Raw genomic sequence first — 6,104 nt, 5'->3', positions numbered from 1 at the left:
TGTAGATTCCAGCTGGAATGCAGGACATTAGATCTTCCTTTACAGAACTTCCGTCGCTGACCAAACCCCTTAGGGCGCCCTCCCACAGCTGGGCAATCCTTTCACTGCTCCAATCGAGGCCCTGCTTAAAGACCAGCCCAGCTGCATCAGTCTGTTGCTTTTGCTCTCTTTGCCCTCCCTCCCCACCTCTATGGATGAGAGGGGCGAGGGGGGAAAGAGAAGGCAGGAAGAGAGTCTTTAGGCAGAGAGAGAGGGACAGAGATCAATAAAGCCGGGCTGAGAATAGGCAAAAGATGGATGGAAGGTTGACTTGGGGGTCTAGAGTAGAGCAGGAAAAAAAAAGTTAGAAATGCAGGTGGGCTGGCTATTGTTATTTGAGACTTGGGAAGTTAGGCGTTGGGCTAGGAAAATTGGGATCCTTATATTCAGAATCTTTCAACTAAGGCAATAAGTTTAATTCTTAATGATTTACATTGAAGCTATGATTATTTATTTAAAATTCCAGTTCTTTACTTTTATTATTCTTTATTTTTGTCAACTTTCATTGGGTTTGAGGGGGAGGGGGGTTAGTATGATTCTTTCACTAAAAAGTTATAAACTAAATTTTGGGGGAGAGGTCAATAGGAAAAGGGAAGGGGGGTAGGAATTATGGGGAGAGTATTGAGAGATGTAATGGGTATTTTGGAAATTTATTTTGAAGAAATGAAAGATATTTGATGGAAATTAATATGATGAATTTTAATTTAATGACTATTTTATTGTATTATATTATTGTAAATTTATTCATTTCTTCAATAAAAATGTTTTAAATTAAACACTTCTATGGAGTAATCCTGTTGTGGGTTCTCCAAGGGGAGTAATTTTTGGTAAAGCTGCAGCTTGTGGGATATTTGGTCAAAGGAAATGTCTTTTATTTCAGAAGGTGTGTATGATTGGGCATAAATGTATGGTGTCAGGTCAAAAGTGCGCCGGGACAAAGGCGCACGCAGACAATTGAGCGCAGCGTGGAGGTGCGCGCCGCAGAAAATTACAGTTTTTACGGCTCCGACGGGGGTATGTGTGGGGGGAACCCCCCCACTTTACTTAATAGAGATTGCGCCGCGTTGTGGGGGATGTGGGGGGTTGTAACCCCCACATTTTACTGAAAACTTCACTTTTTCCCTGTTTTTAGGGAAAAAGTTAAGTTTACAGTAAAATGTGGAGGGTTACAACCCCCCAAACCCCCCACAACGCCGGCACGATCTCTATTAAGTAAACTGGGGGGCTCCCCAACAAAAAACCCCTGTCGGAGCCCCTAAAAACTGTAATTTTCTTTGGCGCGCGCCTCTGTCTTGCGCTCAGTTGTCGGCGCGCGTCTTTGTCTTTAGCGGGGTTGTCTATGAACCTAAATGTATTATGCAATTTTGGTTATTGAAAGAATCTCCAAGTTTCTGGCATTGGAAGAACCAGTTTCATCATTTACTTTTGTTTGAGACTTGGGAGGTTAGGCGATTGTCTAGAAAAACTCATCTTTATATGGAAGTTTGGGATCCATATGTTCAAAACCTTTCACCAAGAGCAAGATGTTTAATTCTCAATAATTTACATTGAAGCTAAGATTGTTTAAATTACATTCAAGTTCTTTATTTTATTTTTGTCAGCTTTCATCCGGGGAGGGGGCTAGGGGGATGGGGGGGGGAATGTATGAGGTGGGTAATATGGAAATATATTTTGGAGGAATGATAGAAATATGTATGAAATTAGTATTGTGAATATAATCTACAATAATAAAACGCTAAGCGTGCATGCGCACTCGCGTCGCGTGTTCCCTGATCTGTCGGGATGTGACGGCAAGAGTGCGTATGTGTGCCACACAAGCCTCCCTGTTCTCCACCTCACAATATGGCCCTACCGGCTGAAGTTTCTTGGCGAAAGGCGGTGCAAAGGCAGTGCGGAGCGGCGGCTGCCGGGAGGAGGCCGCCGTGGCTTGAGGCGATAGGCGGTGCAGAGCGGCGGCTGCCGGCCACCAACACCCCCTGCCCTCTCCATCGCGGCCCAGGAGAGACATGGCAGTGCGAGGCCTGGACGTCACCGCCGCACGCTGCACACAGAAGAAAGCGCTGCGGCTCGCCTGGGCGGACATGTTGGTGGTGGCGGCTGTGGAAGAGGGAATGGGAGGATGCTGAAAGCTGTCTTTCTAGGAAGTGCTTCTGTCCAAGGGTTGAAGGCGATTGGACAAAAGAGATGACGGGAAGCATAGAGAAGTGAGACAGAAGATGAGACTCTAGAGAGATTGGAGGAAGTGGCTAGAAGTGCAGACACCAGCTCCCCATGGCCCGGCAGAGGCCCCACACCAGAGTGAACTCACGCTGCCACCCAGAATTCCCCCACCTCTGCTGACCCTTGCCCCTGCCTGTCCCACAGGGCATCCCTGGCAATCCTGGCCCAGACCCAAGGCAGAGGAGACACTGGAACATCAACAATGCAACAGGTACTCTAATGATGCTGGATGGGGTGAAAAAGGTGGAAATAGGAAAGGTAAAAGGGGAAATGGGAATATTGGTAGGTAAAAAGAAGGGAGAAGGGCTACTGATGGACAGGGGGAGGTAAAAGGAAGAGAAAAGGGCTACTGCTGGACAGGGGGGAGAGACAGAAAGAAAGGGGGGCAGGGAGAAAGAAAGAAAGACACACATACAGAAAGAGAGAAAGAAATGCCTAAGTCTACACATCTATTCTAGCACCCGTTAATGTAACGGGCTAAAAAACTAGTTGTATTATATTATTGTATACTTATTTGATTCCTTCAATAAAATTGTTATAAATTAAACACTTCTATATTCGTTTACACCAGGGGTATGGAACTCTGGTCCTGGAGAGCTGTATTCCAGTCGGGTTTTCAGGATTTCCTCAATGAATATTCATTGAAAGCAGTGCATGCAAATAGATCTCATGCATATTAATTGGGGAAATCCTGAAAACCCGACTGGAATATGGCTCTCGAGGACCGGAGTTTCCTACCCCTGGTTTACATGAACAGAGGGATAAATCTGGGAGGGGATTAGATTGGGCTAGGGGGGGGGAGTGGGAGAGGTGGACCCATAGGGAGACAAGAGGGCAAATTAGAGAGGAAGTTGAAAATAAGTACGAAAAGAGACAAGGAAAAACAGATGGAGGACAGCCAGGAAGTAGAGATGTGTACAAATCATACCAGGGATGTAAAGCGGTTGGGAGTTTAGTTTAAAATTTTTGAGCTCCAACATGGCCCATGCACCCTGTCCCATAAACTGAATAATCTGTATCACCCTGTAACAGTTGGTCTTATGGTATCTTGTCTTACAGCGGAATCAGTTTTATCTAGATTTTAACTTGTGAAACCCAGTTCTGACCAGACCTTAAGAGATAAACCTCCTCCAACATAATTTTTTAACTGTAGGTTTAAAATGCAAAGAGCTAGAGATGCTGACAATACAATATACAATTGCAAACAACTGTGCAAAAATAAAAAAACAAAAACTCTCCTTCCGTAAGTAGACATCATTAATGAAAGGGTGTCAGCAGTAGTGAAACCAGCATAGGCGATGATATTCTGGAGAGAGGCCGACAAATCTAATTTCAGAGCTAGGATACTGGGACCAATACTGTGGAACTGGAAAGGAGGATTTAGCGAGGAGTGGCAGTAGGTTGTGAGAGACGGCCTTGCCCTGCCAATTTCGTCTCTTTCTCTGGCTGGCCATTTGCTTTCAATGAATCTTTAGCCGGAGACCCCGCCCCCCCCCTCTAACCTTATCACTGCTGAAATCCACGGTTGGTATATTTGTTCATTAATATCTGTGCTCTTTCTAGCTATGGGGGTCTTTTACTAAGGCGCGCTAAATCGGCTAGCGCCTTAGGATATATTGTCTTTATATTTTTTATGGTTTGTATCTTTACTGTTATGTAAGAATTGTATGATGAAAACATTGAATAAAATAATTAATATCTGTGCGTGGTTACAGTTGCTGGACCTATATCATGTGGGAAAGTCATTGGAGGTTATAAAACTTGACTCAGAGATTTTCCGGATAAGCTGTACAGTACGTTTGAAATTTTTATTCTCTACCTTGTTATTTCACTCCATAGAAGTGTCCCTGTCATCCACCAGCAATGTATTATCAGACCCAGTAGAGAACCAGATAACAAGAACATAAGGGCAATAGATTAATTGCGTTTGCAACAGTCATAAAATGTCAGTTCAATCAAATGCATTCATTCTCCTCTACCTATTGTGCTTTCCAAAGTGGCCCACAGCACCATATTAAGAAGTCCGAGCCATCCTAATCTCTAAACAAGAAGTGTTCAAATTGCTAATTGACCCTTGAACAAAGGAGTTCTGCTTGCATTGGATCAGCAAAGCATCAGAGTCAGGGCTGGGATTCAGTGCCAGAAGCTTTCATTTACAACTACCTCAGATGTCTTCCCTTATTTTATATCGCCTAATCCAGGGATCTCAAAGTCCATCCTTGAGGGCCGCATTCCAGTCAGGTTTTCAGGATTTCCCCAATGAAGAATGCATTGAAAGCAGTGCATGCACATAGATCTCATACATATTCATTGGTGAAATCCTGAAAACCCAACTAGACAGCGGCCCTCAAGGAGGGATTTTGAGACCCCTGGCCTAATCGCTCTTCAACATATCCAGCCTTCAGAGCTGCCGATTTACCCCGGAGACTTTTAGGTCAGTCCCGGTTTAGAATTGAAGTCCCAGATTCTACCCCCTGAACTTTGCGCTGCAGGTCCCATTTGAGTGTCTGGCCATTGCAGCTACAGTCCTCAGCTTTGGAGCCATGGGCCCTGAATCACAACCAGCAGGAGTCACCCTTGAGTGATGATGTGACTCCTCCCCCCTGTCTCCCAGGGGCTGTGAATGCTGCAGAGCATCCCCAGCCCCGGATAATGGGGGAAATGGAAGACCTGAAATGGATTGACTCTCAGAGACAGCATTCAATTGCCTCGTGTCATCGGCAAACAAAAACAAGCAGGACAAACAGCATGTACTCCTTTGAGTATTCATTATTCACAAAGAGTGCACCCTTTTTTTCCCTGAGAATGCACACATGCACAAATTACTGGGCGTGTGTACATAGTTTGCACTATTGAGAAAGAGTGACATTGCTGCTGTGGTGACGTGAGAAAGACACCCTGCACAAACGAATATTCCTGGCAACGGGAAACGACTCAAAACGAAAATTTCCTGAAACCTTCTAGAGCAGGAGTAGGGAACTCCGGTCCTCGAGGGCCGCAATCCAGTCGGGTTTTCAGGATTTCCCCAATGAATATGCATGAGATCTATGTGCACACACTGCTTTCAATGCATATTCATTGGGGAAATCCTGAAAACCCAACTGGATTGCGGCCCTAATGGAGGAACTTTGAGATCCCTGTTTTGCACTGTGCCTCATTGCCTCTAGCCCAGGGGTGGGCAACTCCGGTTCACGAGGGCCGGAATCCAGTCGAGTGTTCAGGATTTCTCCAATGAATATGCATGAGATCTATTTGCATGCACTGCTTTCATTGTATGCTAATAGATCTCATGCATATTCATTGGAGAAATCCTGAAAACCTGACTGGATTGCGGCCCTCGGGACCGGAGTTGCCCACCCCTGCTCTAGTCTCTTCTCTTTCGGTATAAAGCAGGTTGCATTTCTGTGTATCTAACAATAAAAAGGAAAATGTGATGATGGAGAAGTTACAGATAATCAGGAAGACGGTGGGTGGTCCTTGTTAGGGAGGCATCTCCAGGTGTGTTTCAGGAGAGTTCAGCTGCACACAGGTGTCTTAAGTAGCCTGGTGGGTGGGCTAGTGCAGTGGTTCCCAACCCTGTCCTGGAGAAACACCAGGCCTTTTGGGTTTTCAGGCTAGCCCTAATGAATATGCATGAAGCAAATTTGCATGCCTATCACTTCCATCATATGCAAATCTCTCTCATGCATATTCATTAGGGCTAGCCTGAAAACCCGATTGGCCTGGTGTTCCTCCAGGACAGGGTTGGGAATCACTGGGCTAGTGAACCATAGAGAGGAGTAGCAAGTCCACTCTAACCACTACATTCATGGTGGAAAATATGAGTTCCCCCCCCAAACCTTACT

This window comes from Geotrypetes seraphini, chromosome 13 (genome assembly GCF_902459505.1).
Source record: "Geotrypetes seraphini chromosome 13, aGeoSer1.1, whole genome shotgun sequence".
Taxonomy (NCBI): Eukaryota; Metazoa; Chordata; class Amphibia; order Gymnophiona; family Dermophiidae; genus Geotrypetes; species Geotrypetes seraphini.
Note: the sequence above shows the minus strand (reverse complement) of the source record.